The 19,356-nt window shown below is 47.9% G+C and overlaps 1 long non-coding RNA gene across 1 annotated transcript; it reads right to left on the reverse strand.

Annotated features, from left to right (window-relative positions):
* Positions 1-180: 180 nt before the first annotated feature.
* Positions 181-14,536, reverse strand: LOC120843489. Its single transcript, XR_005716199.2, has 3 exons — positions 14,384-14,536; positions 11,919-12,052; positions 181-259 (listed from the first exon to the last, which is right to left on the reverse strand). It is a non-coding gene; the product is annotated as an uncharacterized LOC120843489 (long non-coding RNA).
* Between the last annotated feature and the right edge of the window lie 4,820 nt (positions 14,537-19,356).

Genomic DNA, 19,356 nt, shown 5'->3' on the forward strand with positions numbered 1-19,356 from the left:
AATATTGCCAATCAGGACAAGGGAAATTCTGTTTGTGACATCACGGACGGAAACCATTAAAGGGTGCCAACGAAACATCTTGGAGCTATTGGAAGTAGAACATAAATAGCTCTGATGACTGCCCGGTCCGGTTTTCGAGCTGCGCAAGGGCCACTGGTCCTCTCACTCGAACAGTGCTTTCAGCTTTCATTCTGGCACCTGGGCCACAAATTGTGCCAGCAGGCTTGCAGCACCAGCTGAAGGAGTTGAAGGCCCACTTCTGAAAATACAAAGCATAAAAGAAGCCATCACTTAGAACAAAAATAATAAAATCATAAAAATAATTAGAGTAGAGCTTTGAAGATTCATCTCAACCACCTAGGTATTGTTAAGATTGATGGACCTTGCAGAGCAGTAAGCCTGTCAAATTGCAGGCACCTCGGTCTGGTTTACAACCTGATAACTCGGAATCAGAGGACATAAAATTTTAACAAAGCCAAGTTACAATTAGTGGCCAATCAGACAATAACCTCTCAATATTTTGAAAGCATTGGCAAAGAAGATGAGCACAGCCGTGACAATCTACTTGACTCACAATACCAAGTTAAGTGTCAGTCAACCAAATAATGCTCTTATGTCGTTGAAAACTGTGGCACGGATAAAGACTACCACCAAAAAGATACCCCGTCACCATGCTAAACCTTGCTCTACAAACGGACGTGTGAAGAGCAACCCACAAGGGCCACAAGAAAGCACCTGCCTCTCAAGAACCTTAGCTTCACCACAGAAGATGGTCTACTTTGATAAAAAGGACATAGCCTTGCAGCTATTTCAACTATCCGCTCACGTGATGGAGATAGTATACCAAACATATCAGATAGAAGATATAGTTTGACGGTAAAGTTGACCGACTGATTACGGAGCAAATTGCACGGAACAGAGGAGCCTGCTTTAATCTGTTGGTTAGCAATTGTCTGTTAAAAAATTAAAGAAGCACTTAACCAATTTAAGCAGCTATTGCTACTTAAATCGGCATCAGAAATCGATTCCTCGGGAACTATTGCAGACACGTCCACATTTATGACCGTAAATAGACTTTCGCAGACATTGGTTTAGTGCCCCTTTAAGAAAAAAGGAAGACAAGTCGATCGAATACAATGCCTGTATGGGTAGTGAGCTTCAAACAAACTGCTCGTGCAGCTAAAAGGCTTTTGATCGCCTTGTAAATGTGCATAATGGTGACGGGGTATTTCATGAGAGATCATTAATGCTGGAGGAAATTGAGTATGTCGTAGAGCTTCGAGATGGAAAAAACGAGAAGGAGGAGGCAGTGCAGAAATATCAAGCAACCATTCGCACAACCGAGTCGGAGTTGCCGGAGTCTTTCCTTTTTCGAATGTGCTAACGACCTTCGGAAACTCGTCAAACAAAAAGCATATTAATTTTTTTTTTAAAAAGGCGCCCACCTAAATGTTGTTAACTGCTGTACCTTGCTAAAAGCAGGGGGGCAAAGGGGAGGCCTGGTCGCTCTGACGAAACAACAGATATTCTGTCGGCCGGTCACAAATTACTCTCGGCTCCCCACGAGCTGGGGGGATTTGAGAACATTTGTGATGCGGAGCTAGTGAGTTTAGTAGAGCTCGATGACGTTTAATCCTGTGCTCAGGGAGAAACCTAGTCGTGCGAATACTTTATTAAGAACTCGCAAAAGGATGTTGGTCTGAACTCGAAGTTTCGATTGACCCTGCTTTGACTGCTCAAAACTGATATCGTTTTAGCGGTATAAATTAACTGAAATGAAACGTTTCTAATGGCTGTTTCACAAACTCGTGACTGCTTATGACCGGAGGGTGCAAAAACAGATTTTAATCTCTTGCGACTGCTTAGAATTGGTAATATCGCTGCACAGTTAGCAAGAAGTTGAACAAGGCTTAAAATCCGGTTTTTACCCTCACTCTGGAAAAGAGAGGATGTAGTTGTGCAAGCCCTGGTGAGCGAGATTGTTTCTAACTGCTCACAGGACACTGCTGCATCTCGCCGCGCGAGACCACGCCAACCAGGCGCGTAGCCAAGATTTTGTTTCGGGCAAGGGGGGGGGGGGGGGGGGGGGGGCGGGGCCACCTATGACAAAATGCTGTATGAGGGGGAGGGGGAACAGGAGGTCCCAGCAAAATGGAAGATTTCGGGGGGGGGGGGGGGCCAAGCCCCATGGGCCCCCCCATTTGCTACATGCCTGGCGCCAACCACGGCCGAACCCCGAGGCTGAGAGTTTCCGGCATAAGCATGGAGAGGTAGGTGCTGCTCGATCTGTGGTACCAGTGCTTGCAGAGTTCCTGTATAGGCTCCCTATGGGAGCCAGAGTTCCGTGTTTATCCCCGTAGCGCAGTCTTTCCTGCACGACACGTTGATCCTGCTCCTCATCTGACTGAATTCAGATGAGGATCTGACTGAAGCAGGGGAACGTACGCCGGGGCGCACGCAACGTCTACTTTCCTGCACGGCATTTGAGTCTGCTCCTCACGTGATCGGATCTCGGCGAATAGCGGCGCGGCGGCACGTGGAAAACAGATGCGCAACTCTGGCTTCCGTAGCGAGCTTATATACCATTCCATTTAGTTCTCTCAGGGCGGCGCCATTTTGTTAGACCACAGCACCCTCTCCACACATCCGGGAAGTTCAGCAGGGTCGGCAGGGTAAAACGAGAGAGGGCACGCGCCCGACTCTGCTAGCAGACGACAAACAGGGAGGTTGCCGTTCTCCATCTCTGGGCTGTACCGACGGGCTGTACCAAACATTGAACTCTCACTCGTGGCTGCCGTTATGAAGTGGTTCGCATTCTTAGAATATTTATGGCTACTCCAAAATCAGCCTTTAGCGCTCTGTTGTTTTATCTCAATAAATGATCAACTAGCGTATCTTTGCCCTATTACTTCAATAGCAGTGGAGTCAGCTGGCACCTCAACCACTGCGTCTATTGCGCCAGGAGAGCATGTTTTTATTTATTAGAGCGCAGCTCTTAGGGGCCCGTTTCCAGCCTGAGCGGCGTCGCCGTTGGCGTCGCCGTCGGCGTCGCCGTCGGCGTCGGCGTAACCGCGCCCCTCCCTCTCCTCCTCCTCCCCTCCTCCTGCTCTTCCCCTCCTTCTCCTCCTCCCCTCATTGTGTAGTATGGTCCGGGCGGGTCACGTGACCTCGGGGGGAGGGGGTCACATGACCCGTTTCCAGCCTGTGGGGCGTCGGCGTCGCCCCTCCCCCTCCTCCTCCCCCCCGCTCCTCCTCCTCCCCCCTCCTCCCCCGCCCAGGTCACGTGACCCCGGGGGGTGACCCCTCCCCCCGCCGGTCACGTGACGGCCCGCCCAAGGTCATGTGATCCCGTCCCCTCGAGGTCACGTGACACCCCGGACCTCTGCCCTCCTCCTCCTCCCCCTCCTCCTCCTCCCCTCATTGTCTGGTTCGGGGGGTCACGTGACCTCGGGGGGAGGGGGTCACATGACTTCAGCGGCGAGGAGGAAAGCAGTACGAAGGTGGAGAAGGGGGGGAGGAGAGACGAGGAGGCGGAGGTGAGGGGAGGGGAGGAGCTTGAAGGACGAGGAGGTGGTAAAGGAGAGGGAGGGGGAGCAGGAGGGGAGGAGGACTAGCAGGCATGATCACGAGGGAGGAGGAGGAATATACCCTCCACTCCTCCTCCTCAAGAGCTGCGCTCCAATTCGGCGTTACAGGAAGTTGTAAACGGCTTTCACTTTTTTTGTCCAATTCTTCCTTTTGCCCATGTTTTGTTGTATTTTTTGGCGCTTTTCGAATGTATGATTATCAATAAAAACCTTTCAAAATTGCGCGCCCTCTAGTACATGTAGCGTTCATTATCCGCCATAATTCAGGCATGCACATTCAGCGAGCAATTAACACGAGTACTGCGGCAGAGCTCGCCGCAAACTCGGATAAATCGCACGCTTCTCATTAAAAGTAACGCCCGAAATATGGCCGACACCAGAGTTGAACGGCAAACGTTTGAAAAAGACCTATCTTCTGTTGCTCGTTGAGTAGATTAGGTTTTTCTGGTTCATAGAGGCTGCGTGATTCTCTCATAGAAACGGCGGGTTTGTCCCAGAGAAAACATAGATATGTAGTTTCTGACTAAAGAGTAATTATTTACGTTGTACTGTGTATGTTTTATGCATGTTTTATTTAACGCGGGTGTCCTGTATGACATTTTTCTTTTTCTCGCTTTCGCATAATATGCTTGCTGCCGAAAGTTCCTGCGTTCTCACTTGTTTATCCTGTTTATTGTTACTACGGCACATGCCTAGTTGGTAAGAAAAACTCTATATCCTGAACAACGAGGCTTTTCAGCGTATCACAACTTTCTGCCAGATTGCTATGCTTGTTTTGCTTTAGGGCTCCCAGACCCTGTCAAGTCACCATATAATAGCTTTTTACTTGGAGGCCCGCCAGAGTAAATTTCTGAAAATGAAGATTTCATTTCATTTCATTTCATACTCCATTTCACTTGAGGTTCGCCGTCACGGTCGATATGATTGGACAAAGCCAATCATTCGGCGAAGAAAAGTGCATTGTGCCTGTGCTCATCATTTTGGTGCGTTCGCCATGACCGGCTCAACAAAATCACGCACAGTCAGGGAGGAGGATAAAAAGCGAGAGAATTTAAATCGCGTTTGAAATCCGAACGGCGTCACTACGACCATGTAAGTAGAACCTTTTCCGTAAAGCTGTTCCCAAAATGCCTTTTTTACTTGCCGTTTGTCAGGCATTTGATGCTTTCCTTGGAAAATTGTTTTTTTATTTTTTTATTTAATTGAGTGAATAATTGAGCACAAAATATTTCTAACATGCTGTACACGGGCACAAAGTGGTAGACTTCTGAACAAATCGAAACAGCGAGCTTTTCTGATATTGTCCGTGCCATTTTTCAATCACGCAACGTCCTATGCGGAGGGCAAGTTCGTCTGCTTCTTGCGCAGGGGGTAGCGGTGACGTCAGAACTCCGAGCCCTTATTGGCTGATCGCGCCCCCCTATCTGAGCGTCGTCTGCTTCTTTGCAACGTCGTCTGCTCGCAATGTCGTCTGCGTCTGTCTTATATTTCCTGCGACTTTCGGCAGTGCAGAGGCCAGATTCACGAAACGATCTTACGCCAAAAATGTGCGTAAGACAAAGCTTAAGAACAAATTTGTATTCGCGAAACGAAATTTTCGTACGTTTTGCGCAGGTTACGGCGAAATCCTACGACAGCTCCGAAGCTGTCTTACGCACTTCTTACGATCAACTCAGCTTGGCCGACAGCGTCGCGGTCGCAACGACACACGGACGTTTATTTTTCTACGTGAGCTTCTGACGCGTCCTGACTTCAAGTAGCAAGAACAAAGTAAAAATTACTTGAAACAGAGCACGACGAACAAGAACGCTGGATCCACAAACACCGGGGAAAAGCCCCAACGACCATGATTCCACCAAACGCGACCAAACGAGCTGGGCAGTTAGGCCTAGCAGGCACTCCGCGACTCGGCGACCGTCTGCCCAAGACCGGCTGACGTGCTGAATGGAATATGCCCGCGCGACCCTTGTGAAACCTTCCCGTGTTATACTTTGATCGCTGACCTCAATTTTAGATTAAGAGGTCAATTTCTTCCTCTTGTTATCTCCTTCTTTCCCGAGGCAACGGTGACTCTCGCCGGTGAAAAAGCGGTGAATCTCCGACAGACGCAGGAAAGGTAAAGCAGCCATCGCTTTGACTAGCAGACGTAAAGCAGGCGACGTTAACTGCGCCAACCCGCCGGCGCCGTCAAAGAGTGAGGGGTCTCGCCGCACAGGAAAGGAGGGAAAAAGTATTTGGGAGGGAACTTACGGACACTAACACGCTCACTCTCGGTTCTAAGCAAACAAACCTCGGCGCCCCGGGACACCTCGCAAGTGAGTCTTTTGACTTCCCTCCTTGATGCGCGTCTGCTTGTTGTTAGACAAAAACAACGTACCCCTCGAGTTATTTCGTCTGCCCTCTAAAGGCGAAGTCGAGTTCGCTCCGAAAGTCACAGGAAAGGTAAGAGAGACGCAGACGATGTTGCGAGCAGACGACGTTGCAAAGGAGCAGACGACGCTCAGATTGGGGGTCGCGATCAGCCAATCAGGGCTCGGCGTTTTGACGTCACCGGTACTTCCTTTCTCATGCGCAGAAGACGAAAATGAGCCCACTTGCGAAGCGTATTGGAAGAAAAGCAGAACGCAAAATAAAAAGCATGTACAGCTTTTCGTTCACTATACAATATAATATTGTGCTCTTGTCCCAATAGAAAGGGGGTTAGTCAATCAAATGTGTTACTAAACTGCGCATTAAAGTTGAACTATAGAGTAATTCTTCATTTCGGATATTTTTTAGTGATCGGGCACACTTACAAATCAATCTGGCATGCTTCAAAATGCATTTTTAATTTAAACTCTTTATTTATACCTACAGTGATTTAAATATAATTAGTATGGATTACATCAAATAAACATTATTTCAATAAAATACATTTGATTTATATGATATTGAGAAAATTGTGACTTTCTTGGGCGCACGGTGTTGTTTCCTAACGCTGCGATTTGTTTATGCGCTATTAATTTATGCGTTAGTAGTAGCACTGCGCCCACCCACAGAAAAAAAATTCGTTGGAGTTTGTGTGACGGAAACTATTCCTTAAACACAGTCACTTAAGCTCTAAATTTGGTGTCTACCGAACACTAGTGCTAGATTAAATGTAAAAAAGATATCCCGTTTTATTTATATTTATTGATCGAATCTTCATGTTCAGAACTGCGTTTTATGAACAACGCAGCGGATGCTGTTTCCAGTCCACGGTGTAAGATATATGTGGAGATGGCTCTTGTCGCAGGTGCCGGAAGAAATCATCGAGTTGCTCTGGTTGCAAGCGCCACCATCAGATTCCTACTCGATATGCGGTTAATGGCAGCTGTTAGCGGACCCGGTTGCCCGTGCTTCTTTACGTGAGACACGCTTGTTTTAGAGCGCAGCTCTTAGGGACCCGTTTCCAGCCTGAGCGGCGTCGCCGTTGGCGTCGCCGTCGGCGTCGGCGTCGGCGTCTGCGTAACCGCGCCCCTCCCTCTCCTCCTCCTCCCCTCCTCCTCCTCTTCCCCTCCTTCTCCTCCCCTCATTGTGTAGTATGGTCCGGGCGGGTCACGTGACCTCGGGGGGAGGGGGTCACATGACCCGTTTCCAGCCTGTGGGGCGTCGGCGTCGCCCCTCCCCCCTCCTCCTCCCCCCGCTCCTCCTCCTCCCCCTCCTCCCCCCGCCCAGGTCACGTGACCCCGGGGGGTGACTCCCCTCCCCCCGCCGGTCACGTGACGGCCCGCCCAAGGTCATGTGATCCCGTCCCCTCGAGGTCACGTGACACCCCGGACCTCTGCCCTCCTCCTCCTCCCCCTCCTCCTCCTCCCCTCATTGTCTGGTTCGGGGGGTCACGTGACCTCGGGAGGAGGGGGTCACATGACTTCAGCGGCGAGGAGGAAAGCAGTACGAAGGTGGAGAAGGGGGGGAGGAGAGACGAGGAGGCGGAGGCGAGGGGAGGGGAGGAGCTTGAAGGACGAGGAGGTGGTAAAGAAGAGGGAGGGGGAGCAGGAGGGGAGGAGGACTAGCAGGCATGATCACGAGGGAGGAGGAGGAATATACCCTCCACTCCTCCTCCTCAAGAGCTGCGCTCTAATTCGGCGTTACAGGAAGTTGTAAACGGCTTTCACTTTTTTAGAGCGCAGCTCTTAGGGGCCCGTTTCCGGCTTGAGCGGCGTCGCCGTCGCCGTCGGCGTAACCGCGCGGTGCATCATGGGAAATGTCCCATAATGCACCACGCGAGCCCCCCCCACCGGGGTCACGTGACCTCGTGGGGGGTCACGTGACTCCCCTGAGGTCACGTGACCCCGTCCTCAAGGTCACGTGACCCCCCGAGGTCACGTGACCTTGAGGGGCTAAAGAGGGCAGGGTACCCTGAAGACTTAGTGGCAAAGACACTAAAGAGGCTGATCACTGCCTCCCGGGCACCGCCAGCCGCTCCTGTTCCTCGTAAAAACCATTTTGCAGTAATCCTCTACTCGCACAACACCGCACATCGCCTTAAGGGACTTGCCTATCACTTCGAGATAGGGGTAGTGTTTAGCTGCAAGCAAAAGCTTCAACAAATGTGCAGAATGGTGAATACGCCACCCTCCGTGACCCAATGCAACAAAAAGCACGGACAGCAGTTTGTTAAGTGCAGGAAGGAGGTGGTCTATACCATCCTTTTTTCGTGTGTGTGTGTGGGGGGGGGGGGGGGGTATATAGGGCAGACCGGCAGGTGCCTAATTGAGCGCCTGAGGGAACACTCGCGAGAGGTGAGCAAACCCCCCGACGACTCTATGCATCCAATAGTCGTACTCCGTATGAAGTGCGACGGTTGTTCGCCCAGATACGAAGGTATGCGCGTATTGGGAGGACACCGGCAGAGATTTGGCAGCGAAGTCACCGAATCGCCATTAACAGCTCGGTCACTAACGTTGCTTCGGCTTCTCTAGCCCTTTCAGACAGGGAGATGAAATTCCTCCATCCTGAACTGGGCGGAAGGGACCAGGGGCCTTGAGGGAAGGCCGCGAAGAACCTGTTTTCCCCCCTCTTCTTCTTTCAACCCCCCCCCCCCCTTTTTCTTTCTCTGCTCCCTCCCCTGAACCTGCTCGATGGCCGTCGTTTGAACGGAGACGAAATAAATCTCGTTGAGAGTTGAAAGAGTTGCATGCGTCTGTTTTCGTCCCGAATTTGTGTTTATTCTACCGGATTTACTTTTCGCCGGAGCGACCGAGCGCGTGCTAGCACTAAAGTCAGTGCATGCGTTAGCGCGCGCTCTGCCAGGGTGTTTTAGAATAACGTTTCTACACCGCAACGGAAAGGCCTAAGCACCTCGTGCTTGCAACGCCACAAAGATACAGTAACACTTTTTATTTTGCACACAAAATACTATAACTTGAGAAGAAAAAAAGTTTCTTGGTTCACAGTAATAATTTTAGATTTGTTTAAATATGAGAATGCAACGGAAGCAGTCGACTGGTAATGTCCACCTGCGTCGCCTAAGCAAGACAGGTCTTGTGTACTGACCTTCGCACTCCATAACTTCACCGAGAAACGTTTGCGCGTCGCAAGTTGCCGGCAATTGTTGCCCACCTTGTTGGGTCCTATTAAATGTTTCTGTCGCGCACCTCCTGTAGCAGTGGTCTCAAACTCATTTGAGTCTGAGGGCCAGATATCCCATACCGGAAAGGTCAAGGGCCAAAGCAGCAACGGGGGGGGGGGTGGGGGGAGTTAGATGATTTTAAAAATGAAAAGACCTCGTCCTCTATGCTTTTTGTAAGTCACAGTTTTGCCAGTGACATGTTTAGATTTGATTGGTTTATATGACTACTTTGGGGCCTCACGTCATGTGATATCAATAATTAAAATGACACCGCCCCGCCAGCATGCTAGCATTTTTAATGGAACAAGAGAGAAATTGCACTGTCGTTTTCGTTGCTTAATTTGCTCGGAAATTCACCAAGCCCAACTTGTCTCTAAAAAATCAATCAGTTAATTTGACAGTCCTTGCTTTCCTGACGATTTTTATTACAACACACTGAGAAAATACTGAGATGGATCTAGTCCCGACCTCGTAGCTTTATCTTTGGCAGCTACTCCTGCTGATAGAGAGTTCGCGCAGCCGAGATGTATCCTGAAACGAATAGTTTGCGCTTGCAGCAGTAGCGTAATTGTTGTACATTACAAAAAGCCGGGAAGCAAAAAAATAAAGCGAAACAAAGGGCAAATGAGCACAGATAAGTATAAACTATGTGAATACGTTAAAATAGCAGAGCTACTTTTCGAGCGGAAATGAATCGGCGTGATGAGATCACTATGGCGCATGCCATTTCCAGCGCACAGGTACCGGAAAGCGTAGCCGGGTGCCTGCGGGCCGCGTCCCAGCGAGTCGCGGGCCGCGTGCTTGAGACCCCTGTCCTATAGGAATGCAATGTCGTCCTGTGTTGTAGACCGCAGCTGAGATGATGTGGTGAGGGTCTAGGACAAATCGTCGACGGTCAACTCGTCGGCGGTTCATTCGTCGAATAGGCCGATTCGTCATAGGGCAATTCGCTGCACGAAAAATCGTTGCAGATGTTAGCTGGATGCAGCTTTTTAAAAGCCAAAATATACTTTTTTCCCTGACATTTTAAAGCAAATACTGCACCATAGAAACCCCTAAAATTGCAGCAAGGTAATTTACCCCCATGTGCCCTTCCTTGTCGAAGAAAATAACTTGCCACTTTCACGGTGCGACGCATAGATTTTTTTAGGAGGGAGGGGGGGGGGGGGGGGGGGGGCGGGGGACTGGCTGAGGAGGCTGGGATCTTTATGACCAGGGGAGGGACGGCTGAAGCCCCATAAGCCTCCTCCCTGTCCACGCCACTGCAGTGGGGGACGACCACTATGTCGCACACGCAACACTAAGGTGCGTGTTAAAGGGATACTGAACCGAGATTTCGAGCTAACTAAACAAGGCCGGGTGGATAGGTGGGAAGTTGCAAAACCAAAAAATACCACACATACGGTGATATATCTAAGAGATCGCCGTATTTTTTTGGGAAAGAAGTGCGCGACAGAACCCGGCCGACGAGACAAGGCACGTCACGATTCCCATTCTCTCTCCTCGCTACGTCCCGCCAAGCTGGTGAACCGAAGCGAGGAAAAGAGAAACGAGGCCGCTTCTCCTCATACTCAAATTCTCCCGGAGGACAGTTACGTCAAAGAACTCGCTTGATCGCGCCCTTCTTTTTGCAAAAGTAGGGCCATCCGTTTGAGATATCGATGTACGAGGGATGTTTTGGAGTTCGTAGCATCTGGTTCAACACTTCTGCAGCCTTACTTTGGGAAATGCAAATTTCGGTTCAGTGTCCCTTTAACCTACCTGGTACACCCATTCAAGCCGCTTCGCGGTGACAATCTGCGACGACTTGTTACAAAACGTACGAAATAAAATTAACAAAAGGATGATCCTGAGATGACACATTTTTCAACTTGTCTCAAGGTCCTTTCCTGTCTTTGCACTCTTGCGATCTTTTTTTTTTTTTTAGTTTCGTGGTTTAACGCGAGCGCTGCGCTTAGTCCAGATATAGAGTAACTGTATAGGCATTGCAGAGCTAGAGTATAGCATTCCTTTTCCTTTTGCCGCCAACTCAGTATTGGCAAAGTTGGTAGCAAAAAGCGGGCACCAATCCCCCCCCCCCCCCCCCCCCCCCCCCCCCCCCCGAATCAAAATCCTGGCGATGTGCCTAGCTGAGAACATGGAGGCGGTGAATCTTGTCTTGTTGGCAGCAGAAAAAAAGTGGGCACAATCCTGGGTGTCCCTCCGTAAGTTTCTCTCGAGAAGAAACGAACACCTTTCTTGCCATTGCAAATGAGCTGAATATTGGAGACTCCAGCGAAATCAACGCTGCGTAGCGGCAACACCAAGAAGCTCAGGAGAGGAGGTCGTTTCCACTCTGTCGTCTGTTATCGCTGCTTGGTTCACGTAGGCAGCATAGAAACAAACATTGCTTCCAGTAATTATTGTTATGCTTCCGCCGTGTCATTCCTACGCACTGACTAGAAGGTTCCTACCGTCGAAAAATCGCTTTGCTTTCACATGTAACACCGATCTTACGCTGCAGTGAAAGAATTTATGGTGGTCAGCGAGCTGAACGACGAAAGCAACCTCCTTTCGCCCGCCATACTGCCTGACCGGCGCGCCCCTATAGTTCGCTGGAGTCGCAAATAGCTGAGCTGCTCGGCGAGGGCGGCACCCACTCTGGCCTTGCGCACCGGAGGGAGCCCCTAGAGTAAGTTGTAAGCAGGAATGGCATCGCGAGCTCAAAGTGCTGGTACTGCAGAAAAAGTAGTTCCTACCTCAGTGCTGCTCCTACTTGCACTGGAACCTCTCGTCCTTGTAGTCCAACCATGATCGAAGTAGCTGTAGTGTCTTGGAAGCCGTTGGAAACTATCTTGCTCGCCATGTCGTGTGCAGTATTGTTCCCTCGGTTCTAGAGTGGCAAGGCCCAGAACTATCAGCGCTTTCTTGCATCCTGTAACTTCTTGCAGAGCATCAAAGACCGTGGTTAAGATCTTTATGCTATCAGAAAGGCCACCGCATGCGGAACACCAGACAGAAATTGTGATTACAATGTTCGGCTTGAGTTGGAAATGCTGGTTTAACTTTGAGATGTGACACAACATGGTGCCATCTTAGCATAGGACTTGAGCATTAAAGGGGCCTAGCAATTACTTTTGTACTGGTTTTTAATTTGCACCGAACTTAAGCGCACTAAACATAGTAACTTAATGAAACTTTTTTTTCCCTCGAATTTCGCTTTATCTTAAAAGTTATAGGCAAATTAATATTACAAAAACAAGCAAAAAATAACTTCCTTCGTGACGTCTTTGGCCACTTCAGTGGCCGTAAACTAGAGGAGGAGTAGTGAGTGCAGCGAGCGCTCATGGCTGCCGCACTCTGCGTCGACAGCTCGAGAGGGTGCCACAAAAGCATGTTCTGGATAGGCTGTAGGAGCAGGCAGCCAGGGCGGCTCGCATTGCATTTGCTGCACAATTAAACACTAATTCGGCATGACACTTCATTGGCCACAAACGACAGCAAACACGGGGTAAAGATCAGTTCAGAACAGGAGCCACTTTGCGCTGCCATACCGCGAAACGGCCAAACTGCAAGCCAAACCTGTGCCGAACGCTCAAAACTGGTCAAATCCTCGAGTCCGTAAACGACCGCAGTGCCACCGCATACATCCGGGACCTTTCTACGCTAGCCACTCGTTGGAGCCTGATCCTACTATTCGTTTCTAATATGCGCCGCCTTTTTTACCGCTTGGTGACGGGTATGTCGACGGGTCATTTCTGGTTTCCGGACTTTATAAACTGCATTTGTTTCTTTTCTGATCTAAAATACTGAACAAAAACTACTTGCATAAATAATTGAGACGGTTCTTGCCACTTATATTTTGTATTTCGACTAAAAGAAGCTTTTAGCGGCTCTCACCAGTAGTAAGCCCAGGACCAAAGACGTCACATTTCGTGCACTTTCGGTACCGCGGGGCGCCCCCGTAGGTGGAGGAGGTTTCCGCGTCGTCCGGTTAAAATATGATGCACTGATATTTGGTTACTCTTTCCGTACCCGCTGGCTTGCCCGAACCAGAAGAGAAGTGGAAACCGCAAAAAAGGTTGACGCTTAAATATGATTGCAGGGCTCCTTTAAGGTGAATGCTGGCGTATCGGCTTAATTCTGAGAATAATTAGAGTCTACGCACTCAAGTCGGATTGATGTAAACGTGGCAAACTTGGACGACATAAACGGTTATTGAAGGTAACAATACTGGGCAGGAGACTAAGAGAGAAGGGGAAATGAGAGAGCGTGGGGATATCAGAATGCCGAGCTTTCGTTTGAATGATTAGTGGGTAGATCTAAATTTAGCTGCCTTTGTCTTCATTGCACTTGTCGAACAAGCTAGAATGCGTCTGGCGTTATGCTCTTGCATCAGAATGTGTTCGACACATGCAGTGCAGACCAAGGGCTTTAGGTCTACCCACTAATCAATCCGACCAGAGCTCAGCGTTCTGACGTCCTCGCGCACTCGTCTCTTCCTCTCTCTCAGTCGCTTGGCGCATTCGACATACTGAAAGCCGAGACAGGTAAAGGACAAACACAACGTCGCTATCCAGCAAACCGGCCCAGGTCACAAGCATACTAGTAGCCCTTCCCTTGGCAAATAGCACGCGCTCGCCGGGCGGATTCTTGTGCCGCTGGTAAATCTGGAGCCGGTAGAGCGCTCGGCGAGCGGCCGTGTTTTCAGACCACGCTATTCGTAGCAGGAGCTCGCGCTGCCACTTCGATGCATGCTCTGAAGCGCGCGCCCGTAGCAGTACAGAGCCTCTGAAAACGATCTACTAAAAGTCTAGCTCCAACCGATCCGTGGGAAAGGGGCGGAGCGCGTCGAGCGAGCCACAGAAGTTCTCTCAGCCTTTTTCGGAGTAGTTTATTCGGAAATCACTCGCAACATTTCAGCTTCAATATTTCTGTTGGCGATGTTGTGGCACTTACGAAACTGATTGTGCCAGTGCCACTTCGCAATAGAAAGTTGCGTGGACATCTGAGTGATGCGGTACTGTTACAAGCCCAGTTACGAGCATCAGAAGTAGGCGATCCGATACAACGCGGTGCCGTCGCACAACAACGAAGACGAGTCCAAGTGCGAAACAAGCGCTTGCGATTTGCCAGGGAAAGGGGCTAAAGGTTAGAGCATAGCTTAGCAAGCTTATGGCAAAAGTAACACTTCGTTCTGAACAAAGAAAAGAGTTGTGCTCACCGGCCGTTTGAAGTTTTCGTAGCCTCTCGCTGCCAGCCAACGGTCTATGACTAGATGCGGCGTCTCCGAGATACCGTTTGACACTCTTGAACAAGGCACTAGTAAGAAACGCCCATTATTAAGGTTCTTAAAAGTAAAAAATAAGCGGCGAACGCCGGCATAAGACGACGATACCCGCACCCGACGACTCGCCTCTGAGAGCAGAGTTATGGACGCCCATTCAAAACAAGATATGACTAGGGAGATTTTGGGCGATAGCTAGCGCCACCTGCCATAGCACCCTGTTTCGGTTTCGGTTTCAAAACCGAAAAAGATAAAATCGCTTTATCGGATACAAATAGTACTTAAAACCACTAAAATTGTCGGAACCTGAATTTGAAAGGTAGATTGAAGATAATGCTGCCTATCGCTTTGATACAAAATCTTTTTTTTGCAAATGAATTTTTGAACATATTTATTTTTGCACGTGATTAGGGATGCCGCGAACCACCCTAGGGTCGATTTCGAAAGGTTTCGATATTTTCGACCCGAACTGATGCTCGAATTCGAAAGGCTTCTATATTTTCGACCATACGGAGGTTTGAAATCGAAAAATTCGCAGCTTTCCGAAATCGCGGGGTTTCGAAATCGAAAAGTTCGAAGCTTTCACGGTTTTTAAAAGTTGGGGTCGATTATTTCGAATTTTTGTTTACTTGAGGTTCGATAAATTTGAAGCTTTCGAACTTCCCTAATTTGAAATTCGAGAGATTTGAACGTTTCGAATTGCTTTAGATCTAAAATTCGAGCGTTTCGAATTTTTAAAGACAAAGGTCGATAAATTCGAAGATTTCGATTTTCTTTTTACATAAAGTTCGAAAAGGTCGAAGGTTTCGATTTTCTTTTTACATAAAGTTCGAAAAGGTCGAAGGTTTCAATTCCCTTTCAAGACTAAAAAAAAAAAAAAACTTTTAAGGTTTTAAATTTTTTTGATGTCCAAGTGCGCAAAGTTCGAAGTCGGGTTTTCATGTTCCGCCACCAGTTTCAGTTTCAAATAACGTTTTCACGCCAGACTGGTTTTCACGAAATCAGGTTTAGAAAAGTTCGGGTGTGATATTTAGACTGCGCGAAGTTGGTCAGGCAATTAAATGAGACGACGAGTGTCCGGGATGTGCTGGAATATTTGCCAGTGCAGAGTGACGTGTGAATAGATCAGTAATTGTGACCGCCAGCCCGGGGTGGTCATTAACGTGCATCACGAAGTAGTGATCCTACGAACGCACTGTTTAACGATACTCATCCAGTTCAAAACGGCAGGGGGCAGGCAGCTGGTTGAGGCTCAGAGAAACCTTGAAGTGATCTGGCAAACTGCCCCCCTACCCCCTTGCACGCTGGTAAATCCGATCAAACGCCGCCCGAGTGAATTTAGTTTGTACATGATGCAAAATCCTGAGACTGGGAATGAAATTTTGAAGAAAAAGTGTAAGAAGGCAGAAAGAAAGGGACAGGACAACGCCTCGAACTCAGCTCAGGAAAACGTCTCAAACTCAACTCAGCTGAGTTTGAGACGTTGTCCTGTTCCTTTTTTTCTTTCTTTTTTACAATATTTCTTGCGAATTTCATTCCCAGTCCCGGGATTTTGTATCATGATCAACATACACCAGCTTGTCTGCATCTTGACATTTTTTTTTTTGTTTGTAATTGCTTTGGAGGTTTATTTTCCGGGGCGGAAGAAACGCCGAGCAAAAAGCACAGAAGTTGATGCAACTTGAGGTCGAGGAGCGTTCTACAATACCAGTGGCGTCGGAAGCGGAAAAACGGAGGGGGGGGGGGGGCTGCAGTCCCTCGCCCCCCCCTCCCAGATATTTCGGACTGTTAAAGAAAACAATACAGGGAAAGAGGGCATGGTCTAGCCTCTTTTAATCTGAAATTATTTATGCATATGTATAGCTACTGTCGCTCGTCACTGCATAAAAGATCGCGTAGATGGTCATTGTTAGAAACTCGTTGTCAGAAGGCACTACTCGTCACATGCTCGGTGGCTTGGAAGTTCAAAGCTATGTCTTTTCGCCCTGAATAACTGTGCCATTGGTAAAAGATAATCAATAAATAAACATAACAATAAATGCAAGAATAAAAAGCTGGAGAGAAAAAAGAACTATCAAGAACCAGCCGGAAGTGTTGTATTCTTGCATATTCAGAGGCCCAGAACTATGAAACAAGTTTCTCCCACCAAAATGTGCACAGGCCAAAAGAAACACGTCTCAAAAACGTAAATTGAGAAAAAAAAAGTGTTTTTTTTTTATGACGTGTTGAACTTGAACAATTTTAGAAATCTTCCCCCATGAGTTAATTTGTTCCTCAACGGGGGGAAAAAAAAGAAATACATTATCTTGTAATCTGCAGATGGTAATGATATGTACTGTCTCTGGTGTTAATTTAACTGCGATACCTAAAGAATGTAGGCGAAAAAAATTACCAAGTTTAGGGCATAATTGCCCGTAGGTATATGTTTTGATATTTCTTCGGAACTCGTCTTGAACAACAATAATCATATCTTAAGACGACACTTACCTAAGCTATACATAGATCATTCTTAAAAAAGTTTAACATCTCTACCATAAATAGCTTCGGCTATAGCGAGCTTCAAATACGGCACGTACGATAATTGTCAAAAACCCGTCGTCCTTCCTCGCTCCTTCGGGAATCTATTTCTTTAAAACCAAGCATGCCAGATGATTGAAATAAACGGCATTGTCTTTCGCAAGGAATGTGGCAACGCACGTAAAATTGCGAGAAAAAAAAATTGCGAATGTACCTCACTGCTTGAATCCAAATGAAACCGCCCGCCGGTTTTTTTAAGTTCGACGAACTTCGAACTTTTACCCTAAAAGCTCGAAGTTCGTCAAACCTTTGACGTTTCAGGAATCGAAAGTTCGACAATTTTTGAATTCTGTAGATTAATAAGTTCGAAAGTTCGTACATTTTCGAATTTCTTAGCGTAGGAAGTTTGAAAGTTCGGAAAGCTTCGAACTTTTTAGTGCAAGAAGGTCGAAAGTTCGAAAATCATCGATTTTTTAGTCTATCAAGTTCGAAAGTTCGACAAGCATCGAATTTTGCTGGGTAATAAGTTCGAAATTTCGGAAAGCGCCGAACTTCTTAGTTTAACAAGTTCCAAAATTCGACTTCCGTCAAATTTCTTAATATGGAAAGTTCAAAAATTTGAAATCTTTTGAACCACTTGAATCGATCACCGAAACTTCGGTCGAAAAAAGTTCGCGGCATACCTACACGGGATTAAATATAAAGATGGACGGCTTTAATTCACAGTATGATTGATTTTGTTTATGTGGCTAAATCTTGTCACTTTACCTGTTGATATTTCACGCACATTTTACGCCATATCGAAATAAAAGGGCACGGCGAGATTGGTGCGTTTTCCACCCATCGGAGATAACACGCCAGCTCGTTGTCCTTTTCGATCATTGCACGGCGATCCGGTACGCGAACAGTTAGAAAGCAGTCCGCCAGTGCCGTAGCCAGGAAATGTTTTCAGGGGATGCTTTCCTTTGCCCAGACCATTCAAAAGTAGAAAAAAAAAAATCAAGAAAGAGGAAAAGAAATTTCGCAAACACAATTTTAGTTGCTATTTTTCTGTTTCTCAGAAGACAAGAATTCAACCTTTTTTATTTCGTCCCTCCGATCTTTAAAGAGGGGAACTTTACTGTGGAGCAACGAAAACACGCAATCATAAAATATAATAATGCGCTTTGAACAAAAAAGTCTAGACAGGCTCACAAAATATTCCGGTGCGTTCCCTTCTCTGTGGAACACTGGGGTATCCAATGAGTGAAAACTACGTAAGAGTGCCAAAGAATAGCGAAGTTTAGAATACGATTACACATAAAAACTCCAATGAGCACTGACCGGGGCAACGAGCAAGTGAAACGTCACGCTCATTGTTCCTGCGCACATTTTTCAGAAATGATCGTGTTGTGGTCATGTTTCTGATTTTTTCCGTTCTTTGTTGTGGTTTTCCGAGAAAGTGGCAGAGAAAAGTACCAGTTTCTATCGTTTTGTGGGGTCTAAACATTTAGTGGAAGCCGCGGTCGGTCGATCGAAAGAAGCGAGAGGACCCTTTCGGAGCTGTCTTGGATGTTCCCGTGAATGTTCAAAAGCGCAACCCCTATACTCCGTTCACCCTTAGCTGAGACTAGAAGTTCCGCCTTCAGCGCGAGCTTTCTGCCCTTGCTGGCACAAGTCTGAACGCGCAGGCGCGCAAACGAAGCACAGCGGAAGCCAGCGAGCTCGCGCTGGTCTGAGCTAAGAACGGAGCAGCAAGCGCTCCGGGGACGTTGATGCTCTCAGGTATGGCTCCCGTCTTCGGAGTCTCGAGACCGAACGTTCCGCCTCAGCGGCGCTAACGGGCATGGTGGCCAGGATTTGCAGCAGGCGGTTGACATTAGAATACAAGACCTGGGGACCAAGGCAAGTTGTCTCTACCGGTGACACGCGCTAAGCGGTGCGGTCCCTTCACATCTGTGTCCAAACCAGAACTTCCTCAGACAGTTTGTTTAATGAAACGAATGCTCCGCACAGGCTGGTGATTGGCCAAACCCGAGGATTGCGACATTGATACCGACGTCGTTGGCCATGACATTGCTCTCGCCTAGGGCGGACGATGCTGCCTGACGTGAATGTGCCGACTCTGTTGGAGACGTTGATGGCACGCTTGAAGTTGTAGGTCAATAATCATTCTTTAAAAAAGCGTCAAGCGACAGCTTTGGCTATTGAACTAATTTTTGAGAGTCTATATACGTAAAGGAACTTTCACGACTCACGTGTTGAACGCAAGATTATAAACATTACCCACTGCAGTGATTAAAGAAGTAACCTCGGTACGCTTTGAAACCAAAAGAATTATGAGCATTCCAAAGTGCTTCTAGGGTGCATATGCTGCCGCATTTCTCTCCCGCTTTTTTTCTTTTTTACATTTT

This window comes from Ixodes scapularis, unplaced genomic scaffold, assembly GCF_016920785.2.
Source record: "Ixodes scapularis isolate PalLabHiFi unplaced genomic scaffold, ASM1692078v2 PGA_scaffold13__105_contigs__length_92229423, whole genome shotgun sequence".
Taxonomy (NCBI): Eukaryota; Metazoa; Arthropoda; class Arachnida; order Ixodida; family Ixodidae; genus Ixodes; species Ixodes scapularis.